Here is a 17,381-nt window from a genome sequence, read left to right as displayed (position 1 = left end):
ATCTTTCTAACCCAAGGTGAAGTTTTAATTTTATTCTCAGTATAATGGCAAGGCAGTGGGACTTGGATAGGGAGTGATGTAATCTGATTTATATTTTAAAAGATCCTTGTGGTTGTTTTGTGGGTAAAGGGAGGATGCTGGGAGCTGGTTAGAAGGCTTATTCAGCATTTCAGGCAAGCAAGAAATGATGGTGAAAGCAGTTAAGTGTTAGCAAGTCATCTCATTAGAAACTTCCTCCTCTGTGGTTGACTCCCCATCGGTTGTGTCCCAAAGTTATAATATTTCGATCTCAGTGTTAAAATTCCAAACAAAAGCATTCTACAATCATATCTCACCAGGCTTAGGTGTGAAATTTACTTTTCCTCCCCTCTCTTATTAAGCCTTGTTAGACTACAATGGCTTTTATGGGAGATCCTGAAATGGGAAAAAAAAAAAAAAGGCAAATCTTGAGATAGACAAAGAAACCTGACAAGGGGCAGGGGAGACTCTTGGGCAGGCTAAGAAAGATAACCAAGGGTTAAGAGGAAAGACCAAGTTGCAGGCTTTAGACACACATATCCTGCAAGAAAGACATGAATTGTTGATCAAAAGAAACACACACACACACATAAAATGTTCCATTAAATTGTATGTTGATTTATCATATTTTTGATACCCAAGATCAAGAGAGTAATGGCCAGAGAAAGGACCTTTGTGGCATTTTCTTGGTGCATGTTTAACAGTATAGGAAATATGACCTGCACATCGAAATGTTGGAACTTCCAGGAAATGTTCATGGCTTACTGTAGACAAAGAAACAATATTGTTTAATTTGGGGCCAGGCAAGAAAATTGGGGCTGTACAACTGACATGTGAACTATTGAGTTCTCCTCCTTATAAATGTCTACTGCTTCATCCCACCGATTATAATCCTGCTGGAATGAGAGAAGGAATTTTCATCTCCACTTAATGAATAGAAAAATGAAACACATGGAGGTGAGAAGAATTTTGCTACTGATTTCACAACAACCAGACTGGTTCCCCCATCCACCTCTGGGGCTGCTAGAGCCTGGTGGTTGGACCAGTGTCTGCAAGTTGCTCCATCCTTGCCTTTTGTTGTGCTGTTCCACTTAGCACAGGAATGAGTTTCCTTGGCAGGGAAAGTGGAAAAAAAGGAAAAAAAACTGTTTATTTGCCAAAAAGAAAGAAGAAGAAGTTTTAAAGCAGCATATATATCATACACACCCTTTCTCAGATACATGCACACTTACACCCACGTGGATACACATTTGCACACACAGATTCAGTGTTCTTCAGCTATCTGAAGAAATTCTCTTCATGTAGTTCACTAAGAAGTCAAGTAAGTTAGGAAACAGAAAATAAAACCCAAAGAAATAGGTTAAAAAGTACTAAAATGCCTTATTCTGAAAGACAGAGGGTGAAAGATAATTCCATAACGATTGGCACACATAACAACGTAGGCAGAGGCTGGTGATCAAGGGCTACCATTGTCATATAATTGAATGTCTTCTGCACACCTGGTGCAAGTATACTGATTGAGCTCCGCTAAGAACACAGGAAAAGTGGATTTACACTCTGTGATCAGAATTTCTGGTTAGTTATTGATACAGCTTCTAGGGGATAAAATAATCGTTGAATACTAGAATGGTTTAAGCTGAATGAGGGCTCTGGAAAATAAATTCTATTCCTCAGAGGCCAATTTTAGCACTGCTATTTATCCCAGGCATTTTCTTTTGTCCATCATTAAATATATTACCTCATGCACACTTTCCTTTTGCTCCTGTTTTCAAGCTTGGATTTATTCCAAGGCCTAGTTCAAGTCCCATCATATTGAAACTCAATGATTTTCATCTTTTATGAGTCCGTGTAATAAAGCAGAACCTTGCAATCTACAGAACTTTGAAATTTCTAGGATGAATTGGCGAACTTAATTGTCAGACCCCATAGGACTACAGATTTGATGGTGATTCCAGAAAAAGAGTTCCAAAATTGCTTTGAAGTCCAAAGCGTGGACTTGGCACTGGCATCAGTGCAGAGCTTCCCAAGGCGAGGACTTTGAAAATGACCACAATGATATTTAGCAATGAGGCATGGAGTATTTTTCTAGAATGAGTTTGTGAACTTCATTGTCAAACCTCATATACATAACAGCCATACTTTCAACTGTTCGCAAGGAAATCTAATTCTTTATACTTTGGTTGGGCATGGGTTAGAGTCATGACATGCAGAAAGGAATCACTTGCTAGCGAAATTAACTATCAGCAGTTCACTGTTGAACATCTACAGCTTAACAACAGCGAGTTATTATCTTTGCATAGGCAGTAATTCCTGAACATGAATTGGGACTCTTCAAGTTTCTTAATCTCTGGCCAATCTCATACATATAAGATGTACTATATGTAAATTTTGTATTTTGTAAATTTTGTATCGTATAATGTAACTCAGAGTTATAATGTAACTCAGAGTCCGGACAGGTTCTAATTTGAACACTCCTCTTCAGGGGAATTCTGGAAAATACTGGCATGCTGCTATTTTATTACAGCCTTCTCTTTAAATACAGGTTCTTTTATTTATCTATCATTTCAGCCATTGAGAAATGGATTAAGACTTCATTTTGACAGTTTCTGGTTAGTTAGAACAAAACTTTTGGGAGGAAAAATGGTTTGGTGAGGTTAGGGTCAATACAAAACGATGGGTCCAATAACTCTATTAAGAGTGTCCTCACACTCCAACATGAAGATGGATTTCAGCCCAAATCCCAGAAAGAACCAGTGGGAATGGGTTCTACTTTACATCACAGAGAAATGCTAGGGAAGGAAAGAGGTTCGTGCTAGGAAAGCAGGTATTTCCCTAGTTCTACTCTATCAAAATTTAGTCTAAGTCATTCAAAAATGATCTCTAGCGAGCATGTGTGTGTCTGTGCACACACACATACAATTAAAATTACTATTTAGAGAATTGTTGCAATTATTAACAAGTTAGAAGTTCCCAAGAGATATGGTGACGTGAAGGCAGCATTCTCAGAATTGGGATAAAATTGACTAACTCTGCAAAAGTACTGAAAAGGCTAAACAACAAAGTAACTATTATAAAGGTAACAGAGCTAGCACTCATCATGGATTGAGTTCTCCACATGTATCAGTTCTATACACACTATCTCATGTAATCCTTCTAACTACTCTTTGATGGAGGTGTCACTAAGCCATTTTACAGAGCAGGAAACCAAGATATAGAAAATTTAAGCAACTTACCAGTAAAAAGCACATCGTGTGTAAATAGTAGGGTCAGAATTCAAGCCTATAGTTGTGTGATTCCAAAGCTTATATTTTTAATAGCTATGCCCTACATCTTCTAGACAATGACACCAGGTAGGATCATGCTCTTGTATTAAAGAATAAATCCTGCGTAAAGTTCCCATATTGGGGAGACTCAAAACTGGCCACCTAATGGCAAAGGGAGAACTGGCAAGGTTAAGACATAAGAATCTTGAGTGGTGACATCAGTTGTAATGAAACCTAGCCTTAGATTTCCCTAGTGATAGATAAGACCTGGAAACTAACGATTTCTCTTCTATTTTTCTCTAAACATTGAGTGTGTGGCATGGGATTTAGTTATAAGTTCTCACCTTGAGGGCAAGTACTCAGTCTATAATAACAATATTTATTTTAAAATATTTAACATCTAATTGATAGATTCTCATTCGTCTAGGATAAGATGGCATAACGTTGCAGAAACAGAAGCTAGAAGATTGACCATCCATCGTCAGTGTGACAGGGCTTTTCAATTTCTGAAGTACTTGAGTTTAGTTCTATCCTCATTTATAAAAGACATCCAGAAAGAGACTCTTTGAAAGAAATTTCTTGGACACCAAATGTTTTCTCTTGTGGATATCTATAACCTTCACCCTTACTTTCAATGCTAGACTTTTAGAACAAACAGGACATAATCAACTCAGGGTCAAAACTGCAAACTATGCATATGTAGATTTATGTAAATATCCACGCAAATCAGACACATCCACTGAGCTCCTGAGAGGTTGCAAATGGAGCCCTGGGTACAGTGGAGGTCAAATGTCTTTGACGTAGAGCTCAATTCTACCTGCAGATTTTTATAGGATGATGCCAGCCCCTCAACAACAGCAGTCTTTAAATGCTATGATGATTCCATGCTTGAGTAGTTTTTAGTCATAATTAGGAAGCGGTGACCTGGTTCAGATAAAAATGAACAGCAGAATAAAACCAAGCTCTAATATTCCAGTTTCAGTTTGATGCTTCTTATCTCCCTATCCTTGCCTTCCTAATTTTTTCACATGTCCATGAAGGGACCTTGGCTGGCATAGAACCTGGCTTTCATATTTTCAATAGCCTTTGACTAGAATTGCTGAATTTCCCTAACTTACCTAAAAGGTGGGACAGTCCCAGGCCACTGTCCCTGGAAATGCTTCAATACTGAGGAGCCTCCTGCCTTGAAGTGTGTGCACCTTCCCTGACACACTGTACCAACAATACCAATTAAATTACCAAAGGCTACACCAACAATGGACTGTGCAATGATTATTACAACTACTATGATGAAGAGCTATGGAATTGTTAACTCCATGGTAACCAGTAAAGACTACAGGATCATCCTCCAAAAGGCCATTAGACTTTAGAATGTCCTCGTGGGAATTCACTGGATATTCTTGGGTATAGTAGCCAGGCTTTTACCAATCCCTCTGTGCTAGGGCAGAGAAAAGGGACCATGGAATATGTTGGGGTGATCATACCAAATAAGGGTTGGACTCGAAGGCATAACATGGGCCCCAAATTCTCCTCTACCATCCTGGTGTGTGCACTGGCTGTTGAGTTCACACAGAGCTGTGTCCTCTCCTGCAGGATTCAATTCATTGCCCTGAGTAGTCAAATTCTGAGGTTTCCCAGTCTTTCCTGCCCTCCAGTAAATCTCAAGCAGAGAAACCTGAACAGTTCCCAACCTTGGGTGGTTCAAATCTACTGCCACACAGCACGACTTCCTTCTCTCCCCGATGGCTTTGTCCCATAGCTTGACACAGCGAGAATATTCCTGTTCTCTTAACGCATTTCCAGGACGGTGGCCAACGGCAGACACCAGGTCATTAAACCCATTCACAACTGAATGACTAAAGAGAAGACATAGTTTTAATTAATTCTGTGCAATTGAACTCGGTGTTTCTTGAATGAGATTATTCCTCCTGAGTTTCTTATCTGATTCCACATCTACAAAACTGAAATCGAAATGCTAATTTCCTTTAATGAAATGGCCTGGAAAATAGAGGAGATTAAAAAAAATCCTAACGTATTTATAAATAACCTATTTTTGAGCCAAGTGAGAGAAATGGATGAGTTTAGAATCAGCCAAATGAGGAGTTTCTGTGAAGAAAATGTCATCTATCAGGATCAGAGCTGGGGTTCTGGAGGTGAAGAAACTGTGGAAGTAAAATGAAAAGGGAGTGAGGTTGGGGCGTGTAAAAAAAAAAGTAGGAGTTAAAGTTTGCTTTGTTTAGTATGGAGGCCAAGGGCTTGGGGAAAGAGAGGTGGGATCGGGAAGCTTTGCTCTGAATGAGACAGGAAAAAGCAAACAAATGATCCCTTGGAGAAGGGGAGTGGATCAGAATCCAGTTTGGGTTTGCCAGGTAAGTACTTTCAATTAGACTGTAAATAATTCTCACCTGTGGTTAGGTCTAAACCATATAATCAGTACCAATATTTGAAAGAGAAAATTGTTCTTGCTTCCAATTAAAAGGCATTATATTCTCAGTCTGCTGTGTTGCACAGGATCCCATTAATCAAAGAAGCCATTACATCTCTACTTACATTAATTCCATTATTGTATCACGTGAGTTATGTTCAAACATTTATTACCCAATAATTTTCAGAGAAAAACGTAATAACTTGGGTGGAGATATCATTAATGTGAAGAGATTTTTGGCACACGAGTTAATGAAGTGCATGAACTAACCCTCCAACCCCAATTACAATGAACTTTTCCAAATTCTGGGGCTAATGGGTAAACTCCAAATGCTGTAAATGAGATTGCTGGGTTCGGGCAGCTCTCCGTGAATGTCAATTTAGTCCTAGACTTTTGCAAGGATAATACCAGGTAAACAAAATCAGGGCGCCTTTGTCATCTTCCAGAAGAGTTGAGCCTGTTTATTATGGGTGCATTAATTTTTCAGCAACAACTGCTGGAAATTAAATCTTCATATAAAAGGAAATCATTATATGTATTAAAAATGACTTTCTAAAGCAAGGCAGTAGGTTGTTCCTTTTTTAAAAAACTCGTGCAGTAAAACAATATCATTACAAAAACAATCCTAACAAGACTTATAGGTTATTATACGATAATTTATCTTGGGTTGCCTTTTATCACTGTCCGTGTCGAACTGCAGGATTATGAGATAAATGGTAATGGTAGTCAGGTAATATTTGTTTTAGGAAGTCTGAGCAGTTGTAAGGAAACATCATACTTTCTACTGAAAACCTAACACGGTTCCGGACTCTTGAAATGCCAGAGGTTTACTGTGGATCTGCGGCAGAAAAGAGAGACTAGACGTGATTTGAATTTGGGCACAGTGAATCACAGCCTCTTCATGTTTGATGTGACCTTTGGAATCATCTAGATGAGACAAATTCTCTTAAGTCAGAGATGGGGTGAGGCCCCCAGCTGAGGAATCCAATTGTCCCAGCAGCAAGGCCATTGGGGAGGAGGTAGTTTTCATTTGTGAGCAACAGAAAATCAGAACAAAATGTTTTAAGTAAAATTACAGATGAAATCCCAATGTATAAAACACATAGAATGGAGATAGTTGGGTTGACGGCACAGGGGTAGAGAAGCGCTTCTCCTGCCTCACCAACCTGTCTGGCCTGCTTCCCTGACTCCACCATAATCTCTCCGTGAGGAGTTATCAGACATTCAGATCTCTGGGGAATGGCAGGACTTTTCTGGTTGCAAAGTAAGAGATTCCATCTCAGTGAGAATGAGACCCAGAAAAAAAATGATGACTATGTGAATAATTGTCACATAGACCCAGAGAAGCAGTGTGTCTGGTTTTGAGGAAGGGATGGTCATGAGATCTCTCTCTCTCTCTCTCTCCCTCCCCTCTTCCTTTAAATACATGTGCATATTGTAAATTCCGTGGCCAAGATTCTGAGTGGTCCAGTTTGGGTAGGACCCATCAACTACAATGTGGGCATGGGGGTGGCTGTGTAGAGAGACATGGGAGGCATAAGGCTCCCTGTGTCGGGCATCAGTTCCTAGAGAACAAGAGCTGGACAAGTCCCTAGTAGTTTGAAAACTACTGACATAATATGCTGGGAGTGGCTCCTCACTCATACTGGAATGGGACAGGAGCTTACAAGTCAACTGCGCTACAAGAAAGATCTATCCAGGCCAAGCGTGTGAGCGCAGTCCTGGGAACTGTGGCGAGTGTGGTAAAGGCTCCAGTGTTACCATCTGCGAAGCCCAAGAGGACTGGGGTGGTGTCCAACATTCCAGGCAAGCACAGCCGTGGAAACCCTGGGAAGGCAGCCTTGGGATGCAGGCAGTCAGCAGCAGAGTGTGTTGGAAGTGTGTGTTTTCCTGGTCCCTGACTTCTAGCTGAGGTTCAGAGTCCCAGCTGCAGGTCTTGTAGGGCAGGGAAAAGAAGCAGCCTCCATCTGGTAAGAACTAGGAACCAGGTAAGCGACCTTGAAATAATCAGGGACTGAAGAAGTCAGAAGGTTGGTTCTTAGCCTAATTGAGCTTTCGGGTCCGGGGAAGGAAGCAGCATAACTCTTGGTACAATAAGTTCCATAAGCTACTGACCCAGACCTTCTGGACTCTGCTGGGCAGTGCAAGATGATTGTCAGTTTCCTGGAGGAGGCAGGGAGGCTCTGAGAATGTGGCCTCCACCAGGGGAGAATCAAAGGAGTATTAGAACTTCCACTTGCTCTGAATGGTCCTTGTGGGAAGGGGATACCCCAGTGTCCTCTGCTGCACAGCGTCGGCATCACCTTTGACCTTTCCTAACCCAAGGGAAGTGACCCATGAGACAATAAAACTGTCAGGCTCCAGTAATACATAACATCTGAGCCACAATAAAGAGTCAAGGGTTAAAAATGCGTGTTCTCTGAAAATGAACTAACACGCATGGTAGGTACCTTCCAGGCTCACGTGGCTGAAAGATGTAGACTTAGGGTTTATAAAGATTTCAAAAGAAAGATGCCCAGAAACAACGTCAAGTACTGCTCCTATATATTTTTCATGATATTTTTTTTTTTTTTTGTAGAGACAGAGTCTCACTTTATGGCCCTCGGTAGAGTGCCGTGGCCTCACACAGCTCACAGCAACCTCCAACTCCTGGGCTTAAGCGATTCTCTTGCCTCAGCCTCCCGAGTAGTTTTCATGATATTTTTCACGCAGAGAAGGCGGGATATGTTAAGCTGGTCTCATCGTGATACATGTTTTACTCATTTGCTTAATTTGCTGAAGATTTCAACATCACGTGGCTGCCAGAAGAAGGACATGGAAACACTTTAGAAGCAGGACTTGGGGCTTTAACTTCAAACGCCCACTCCTGATGCTCCTGCCAAGAAATAACAAAATATTTGTCTCTCGGATAGTTAACCTCTCTTCCACACACAATCCACAACACATTGCTTGGCAAGCTGTAAGCAACGTCCCCTTCTCCTCTTCAAAAGATGGCAATCTTTCTGCTTCCACAGATGAGAAAAACCAGGAACACACACCATCCTCCAACAAATGAGCCTGTCCCGAGACTATTTTTCATGTAATTTAAGGGTAAATGTCAGAAGTGTTTCACTCCATTGCAACTAAGGAGCTAAAATTCCAAATGTTGATAAGAAATGCAATCTGTAACCCCCGCAGACACAGGGCCTTAATGGGTCTGGAATTCTCTTCTTGTCCCTGGGATTCAGTGCCCAAAGGAAGAACAGATGTATCTGCTTTGTAACCCTAGGGTGGCAGCTTTTAGCATTTTCCCTTTATTTTTTTTTCCCAATTCCTTTCTTCCCCGCAAGGACTCAGAGTCTCTTACATATAAAACCAACCCATGGCTTTTCTGATATATTTTGCCCAAGTTGGAGTTATACCCATGTGCCAATCACCAGTGAAAGGTGATTACTTATTCAGTAGAAAGCTTTGAAGAACAGTGGGATGTGGCTCCATATAAATGACACATTTTATCTGTTTTTCAAATAATTCATGGAAAATACTGACATAAAGTGCCAATTATTTTTTCCCCATAAATAGGGCTGGCAGTCTTATTGTATACTTTAAAAGTCACTTACAATTTGCTCACATTTCTTCACTCCCCAGGGGAAAGAATGTATTTCCTTGGCTCTAACGATTAAAGTTCAATTTGACTTCATATTTTGTGGAAGGAACTCTTAAAGACATTGCATTCTTAGATCCTTCTAGATAGCCTCGCAAGCTGTAAATTTGGTGATTGATGTCTAGGAGGAAAGCCTCAGAGGCTGCATGCTAGTTAAAATAATAAAGTGCTTCTTATCCTCTGGATGCATTCGGGAGAATAGCAGGTGGTCATTGTTTACCAGGCTAAAGTGAGCCACTCCATTGGAGACAGCTCATTTTGGACCCCAACTAAATGTCATGCCTGAGCAATTTGACTTCTAACAAAGCCGGCTAACAGATTCATTCTTATTGTTTCCTTTGAATAAGAATTAGCTGCTGCTGTGTGCAAGCCCAGGACCCTCGGAAAACGGTTCTCTAGACTTGCTTATTGAAGCCGGGTGGCTGGAGAATTTGGAGGAGGGTGGGAGTGATCTCTCCCAGAAGAACAACTTCCTTTCCAACCTCACTACTCTGCGTTAGACTCAAGCCGACGTGGCAGAACAGAGAGGCAGAGGCAGGAACATCCTTTGGCTGTTGTCAGGGCAGCTGTGCTGCTCAGACGCCCAGGAAAAGACACGGGCTGGAGGAAAAGAGTGGTCCATATGTATTCATTAAAGAAAGAGCACGTGACTAGTTCACACGCTGTCAGGATAGTTGACGTGGACCCCTTTCCAAAGGACGCTGTATCAGCTCAGGGGCAGAGCTGCTGGTGTCTTAGTCAAAAAGGTCAGAAAAATACCAAAAAAAAAGGGGGGGGTGATTTGCAAGGTGCTGTTTCCAAAAGTAGTCTCCTGGAAAAGACTCTTTGGGATGGGTAGTAACTGTACCCTGGACACTTGGCAAGTCCAGGCACGTGAACATATAACATTCTAGCTTTGCACCTACAACATGCATGTTTATAATGTGCTCTGGCGAATGGGATTTGAATATACAGAGCAACTGAACGCTTTAGAAATGACTCATCAGGGTCCTAGTGTAAGAATGAAGGCCAAAGCACAGCCAAACTGCCTTCTTCTAAGCAGTTTCTCCTCTGCCAAGGACCAGTTTGTTTTTGTATGTTTATTTGTAAGACTGCGGCGATGGGCATGTGTCGCCATCCAGGAAATATCCAATATCAAAGTTTTTTTTTTCTTTTTAAGAAGGTAGACATTTGTCTAAGACCAGATGGGGCCCAGAGAGTGCCCCCAAGTTATGACTGAAATACAATCAGGAATGTAAAGCCATCAGTAGTTACTGAAAGAAAAAAAATCGATGCCATAACTCAGTGTCACTGCAGAAACCTTATTTGCTTAGTTTATTACCACTTCAAAGTTGTTCTCTAGGCTCATTCAAGGCAGCCTGGCAAGTATCTATGTTTATCTGCTTCTTCCTTGATGCTTCACCACTGATGTGAGGCATTTTCACAGTTCAGCCTGACGATGGACATGAGCAGGCTTAGTCTCCTTGGGGATTTTTCTGCCTGGAATGATGCAATTTCCAGGAGCATATTACACCATACGTGAGAAGCCCTTCCACCTTCCTAGGAAATAACCCTCTATCTGTGTGTGATCTCTCATTCTCTGGTTTAAATAGTCTTAAATGCTTTAAGACTTCATTAATCAATCCTTATTCATTCTTATTAATCTCCTTAGAATTCTTACTCTAGGTATACAATAACCCTACTAAGGCTTTGAGAATTCTCCAAAGTTGGTGGCAGTTCTGGGCAATGATGGATGGAAAGATTTCTTGTATTTTCTAGAAACAATGCATCTCATTTTAGGATCCTCATTTCCTCAGTGTCTGGCTGACATAGAAAGTAAGTTAAAGAAAACAGCTCCTGAGTCTCAGCGGAGAACAACCCAAAGGCTATCATCCTAGAGAAAGAACAAAATATTCAAAAATCATACAAAAGGCAGTTTCCTCGCCTTCAAAAGGAAAGCGCCCGTTTATTCTTTCCCAGTGAAGTCTCTGACTTCTGAACTCTCTTGACTACTCCCAGACGGCTGGATGTAGTTCCCTTTTTCTTGTTGTTGCTACACTTGGGAGCTTGGATAATGGTGTACCTCGTGGACCGGGCAGAAAGTCAGGACCCGAAACCTGCAGACGTGGGGCTTTTAGGAGGCTGTGGGATCTTAAAAGGAAGAGTCAGGAGGCAGAACACTGGAGTATCAGGGTGAAGTAAGTCAGAGGTTCAGCAACCAGGAAAGAACTCAGAATCCCAACACCACCAGAGCCTGAGGTCAAAAGAAAAACAGAGGGCCCAAGCACTGTTGGGCAATGTTCCCATGAACTCCACTCATGAAGCTTGGGAGGCAAGGCTTGTGTAGCGGTGAGGGGAAACTGGCCTATTTCCCCTGAAAGCTTGCTGAAAGGTCAAATCACAATTAAGGCAGATTAATAAGAGGAAACTTTATTTACCATGTGTATGGGGAGAATTCAGAGAGTGGTTACCCAATAGCCCTACGAAGTTCAGATATTTTTATACATGCCTTGCAGATGGGAGTGGGGAAAATGAGAATTATAGGTAATTCTGTTTAAGGGTGATAAATAGTTGCTTGGGAGGATGATCAGATGGGGGGAAGAGATTGGCTTATAAATTAAATAATTTGGCCCAGGTCTGGTTGTATGCTGCACTATATTGAGATAACAGGGAGAGAAAGAGAAGTCAATTCCACCTTAGGGCAACAGGTCAGTCTGATAGGGTTTATGCTGATAGAAGGGAAGCCCCTTTCAGTGCTTTTTAAAAAAAAAATCTCAAACAGCCTTTAATTAAAAATATTCTTTATAACAAGAGTCATGATTTGGGGTGAAATTTCCTAGGCTCCTTCACTTGTAACTCTGCCTCTTCCAAAAAACCCTTTACCTGGTTTCTGCTGGGAGAAGTATCATTGGAATGGTATATCCATCCCAGGCCCTGAAAATAAGGGCTGAGGATGAGGGTGTAACGGGATGCCAAAATGGCTCTGCGGAATAAATGTATTTTTCATGATCTCCATTACCTCATATAGACCTCCTTCCTGTTATTTGTTCATTTTTTTGAGTTCCCAGAATAGACTACTGCAAGGCTTCCAACTTTCAGAGATCTTTAAGGCCATCTGGAAGCTTTGGATATAAGACATATCTAATCTTAAGGCATATCATTCGTATTAACACATTAAGTTCGGCTGTTGGATTTACTCAGCTCCTTCTGAGCTATGCAGAACAGGTTATTTCTAATATCTTTATCTGAAGAAATGGCTCCTCCTTCTGTAGAGATTTCCCTGGCAATGACCAATTTCATCCTAGCCCCTCCTGTCTAAAAGAAGAAGAAGAAGGGTAAGATGGAACTCAAAACCAAGAAGTAGTGGTAATGGAGAAAGAGTTAAAATTTTAGCAAAATGAAGGCAGAGAAAAGTTAACATAGACAATAACACATGTACGTACCTATTCAAACACTTATGGGGTGTTTACAGTGTACCAAGCAGTCCGTGTTTAACTAGATACTGAAGAAGTTCAGGAAAGAAAATACTGGTGGTCACGATCTCTCCATTGAGAAAATGAAAACATTTTGGGAAAAACCAAAGATCCAGGTAGGTTTCCAGCAGTTCTCAACCTGTTGGTCGTGACCCCTTTGGGGGTTGAAGGACCCTTTAACAGGGGTAGCCTAAGACCATCCTGCATATCAGATATTTAAATTATGATTCGTAACAGTAGCAAAATTACAGTTATGAAGTAGCAACGAAAATAATTTTGTGGTTAGGGGTCACCACAACATGAGGATCTGTATTAAAGGGTCACAACATTAGCAAGGTTGAGAACCACTGGTTTAGACAGAGAAGGTTCTTTTTATATCATTGCACTTCCAGAAGTGTATGCCAAAATAGAAAAAGCTCTAGGTTCAGTTCTGGTTTCCGTTTTAGTTTTACAATTTTGAGCAAGTCTCCAAATTTTGGCAGCTTTCGGTTTCCACCTCCAAGAGGCTTATTAGAGCGGATTTGGTAGAAAGACGTCACTGCACAGTGAGCCGCTGGGTGCTGTGGGCTGCTGGATGCTGTTATAGAGACATGGAAAAGTGGAGGAGTGGCCCAGAGGAGAGAGGGGCACCTCTGCCTGGGGGGAAGAGATCAGAGCAGCTTCACAGCCATTTCATAAACTGGCCTTTCAAGAATGAGTACAAATTCTTTAGGCAAACAGGAATGGTGAGTAGGCAATTTCCAGCAAAGAGCAGAAAAAATAGCATGTACAAAGGTCCTTTCATTCATTCATTCAGCAAGTATTAGGCTGGGCATGGTGGCTCACACCTGTAATCCTAGCCCTCTGGAAGGAATGTGGGTAGATTGCCAGACCTCGTGAGTTCAAGACCAGCCTGAGCAAGAGTGAGACCCCTTCTCTACTAAAAATAGAAAAACGAAGTCAGCTATTGTGGCAGGCACATGTAGTCCCAGCTACTCAGGAGGCTGGGGCAAGAGGATTGTTCGAACCAAGGAGTTTGAGGTTGCTGTGAGCTATGATGCCATGGCATCTAACCAGGGCAACAGAGTGAGACTTTGTCTCAAAAAAAACCTCCCCAAGATACTCACCTCCACAACCCAAGTATTTAGGGAGAACTTAACTATTAGCACATGAATTATTCCTTGTTATTATTCATCATAGTTATTATTAGTATTATTAATACTGCTCTAGACACTGGAATATAGCAATGAGCAAGAAAGACCATGTGTCTGTCCTCCAAGTCTACAGTCTATCGGCTAGGGATGAGGGCAGCTGAGATGAGGTTGTGCAAAGTGGGCTGGAAACTGTGTGGAAAGGGGCATGCCCCATTGAAGGCTTGAGCAAGAAGCAAGTGAGGATGGGGCTTAAGAGTAGACAAGGCTTTTGAGCTTTCTGTTTGTTTATTCATTCAGAAATCTGTGCACTTGATGTTCCCAACACTGCTCTAAAGTCTTTGCACACATATTATCACAGCACCCTTGCAAGGGAAGGATTATTCCATTGTCATTTTTGCACACCGGGAAACTGGAGCTAATGAAAGGGCTGAGCTCCTTGTCCAACGTTATAGGCTGGTTAAGGAGAACATCTGGGATTTGAACTCAGCTCTAACTCCTAATCCCCTTATCACCACCTCACACCAGAGCGATTATAGCAGAATGTATTTATTTAAATAGGGCAGTGACTCTGGAGCTGGGATGCCCTGTAACTGCCCTATTTAAAAAGCAAAACAAAACTCTGGGGATAAGTACCCACAGTTTTAAAATGGAAGTTGACGTTCATTAGTGTCTTGCTTATTTGACTAATGTAAAGATTTGTTTGGATGCCAAAGTGGATGGGAAAAAGGATTCCACGTAGTTTAGAAATGTAAACAGTAGTCAGTATGTTCATTAACCCGCTCACATTCAACACTACGTTGAGATCACATCATTATCTTTGCTAACATGGTCTTTATTTTGTTGTTCTTTTATTGCTATGTTATCTCCTGAACTGTGTTCCTCTAACTCAGAATAAAATAAACAAACAAACAAACAAACAAATAAATAAAAGAAACATTTCTGAGTTCTCCCTGGTAAAATATATATCCTAGAAAAATCAAATCCCAACTAGAGAAATCTGGTTTGGATCAAAGTAACTAAATCATTAATCTGGATCTTTCTCCAAAACTGGAACCAACCCAAATCCATGATATCTATGTAAGAGGCCAGATATTTAGAGGAATATTAATTCTTCCTTATTGTTGATGTGTTTGTGGTGACAGGGGAGACAGAGACCCGTAGCAGAATATCAAAAGATTGTGTATTGGGGTAATTTTAGCCTGATTAAAAATAAGGCATGATTTAAAACTGTTTCAAATAGCTCTTCCCACGGAATTCTGCAAGGCTTCCAGCCCGATTTCTGGATCAGAGATGCTTGGCTAAAGTATCTCTCTGGACGATGGGGAACCCTTCCCATTTGGATGGAGACTCCAGCCTTCGGAGGTCAAACTCCATCAGTCTACACAACATTTTTTTGTGTGTGTATATGTGTGTGTGTGTGTGTGTGTGTGTGTGTGTGTGATAGAAACACGGACCACAGATGGGAATTGTCTTTTAGTATCTTTGGTGGGAGGCCCTACTGGTTTTCATGAACTGCTTGAAGACATTAAAAATCACACTGCATTTGGCAGAACACCTATGTCCCTCCTGAAGAACACTCCCAGGTGACAGTCACAGGCAGGTTATGAATCATAGGCTGATGCTTTCGTATACCAAGCTTGCATCCCCCAGAAAAGCCTATTTCAAATCCTCTAAGAGGATTATTACCAAAAAAAAAAAAAAAACCTGGCTTTCCTGGCTCCCACAGCCAGGATGGAGGGAGGGACGAGGGTGGACTGGGAGTCTTGGTAGCTATGAATTCCTGTCTTGTTATAGTACTAATCCTGCAATTTCTCCATGGATGGGTGAGAAAGCGTGGACCAGTGAGCAATATTGGTGCCGATAAGGCGGAAACACTATCGCTCTCCTGGGCCCTTGTATTTTGCAGGATAACTGGGCCAACACAGCCTATTCTGGCACCTCTGATAGTCTGATTCATTTCCTCTGCCCAGAGGAGACACAAGGACTCCTTAGACAAAGCATGCCCCTCTCATAGCCAATGAATCAGGGAGTTCTCCAGATTCTGAGATGCTTACTTAGTGACGAACCCCAAAAACCTGTTCTCAGATGAAGTTCGTTCTTTTGCCTTACTTTAGGTTGAGCCTGGGATTCATTTCAGTGATTTGGCTAAATCAGTGCGTAACATGTAAAAGAGACCAAAAATAACTTGAGCATAGGAATGAACAAACAAACAAATCATTCTTGACTGAGATCTCTTACGTCTTCTCCTTCTCAGGGGCTCTGCAGCCGCTGAGCACAAATGGGGTGCAGGTGGAAGCCCATGGTATCGTATGACCCATCAGTGCACATTCAAACCTAAATTGATTTAATATTTACTAACAGCCTTTGCCTTTTTTTTTAATTATTTTTTTTATTTGTTTTCATATTCATCTAGTCTAGCATGGTCCCTGGTTGGTACGTAATAGGCAAGTACTTATTAAATGTTTTGTTTGTTTGTTTGTTTGTTTTTTGGCCGGGGCTGGGTTTGAACCCACCACCTCCAGCATATGGGACTGGCGCCCTACTCCTTGAGCCACAGGTGCCACCCAGCCTTTGCTTGTTAATATTTACATACTTGGCATAGAAGATGGAAAGGCTGAGTAGAATTCTACAGAAAGAAACTAGATCCATTTACAGTACCTCATCTCAGAGATAGGCTTTCAATAACCAAGTTACCCGATTTCTTGGTTACCAGAAGCCTCAGTAGTTACTCTTGGCATGCACAGAGCCCTGGCAATAATTCTCTGGCTGTGAAGTGACCACCTCCCTACACTGACCACCTCCTTAAATTGACCTAACTTTCATAGACCGGACATGCACCCCACGTGCGTGTCAGTACTGTAGGCCTCGTTCCTTATGTTGATCACCTTCATGTGTTGACAACTTACAGAGCTTCTACTGTATTTGGTTTCGTGGTGATACAAAACAATCCCAAGTGCCCCGTTCACTGGATTTTTCTCATTTCTAAATGAATACTCTACCTTGAAAACCTGCAAGCCAGTTGCCCACATACAATGTTTTCTTTTACTTTAAAAATTGAAAATAAATCATTTTCATTTGAATCGGAGTGGACAATATCCCTTGGAGACAGGAAAGTCTGCCCAGAGGTTGCAGCTGGGGCATGTAAAGTGTGATCTGCTGCATGCATTTGGGATAATCAGGCACTCTATCTGCTAGACTTAGGGTAGAGGGGTTAAGCACGCAGATGTAGGAATGAGGCTCTGATGTGGGTGGGCAAATTCGTTAACCTCTCAAAACTTTAGTTGCTTCATTTTAAAAATAATCATAAAATAATCCCTGCTGTGAGGATTAAGTGAGATTAGCTCAGTCAAGTGGCTAGCATTCTCTGCATTGCATACATGCTAAATCCGGTTCAATAAATATTAGCTATTATTATCATATTATTGTTATTACATGTGCTTATTCTTG

The sequence above is a fragment of the Nycticebus coucang genome, chromosome 20 (genome assembly GCF_027406575.1).
Source record: "Nycticebus coucang isolate mNycCou1 chromosome 20, mNycCou1.pri, whole genome shotgun sequence".
NCBI lineage: Eukaryota > Metazoa > Chordata > Mammalia > Primates > Lorisidae > Nycticebus > Nycticebus coucang.
This window is presented reverse-complemented; position numbering follows the sequence as displayed.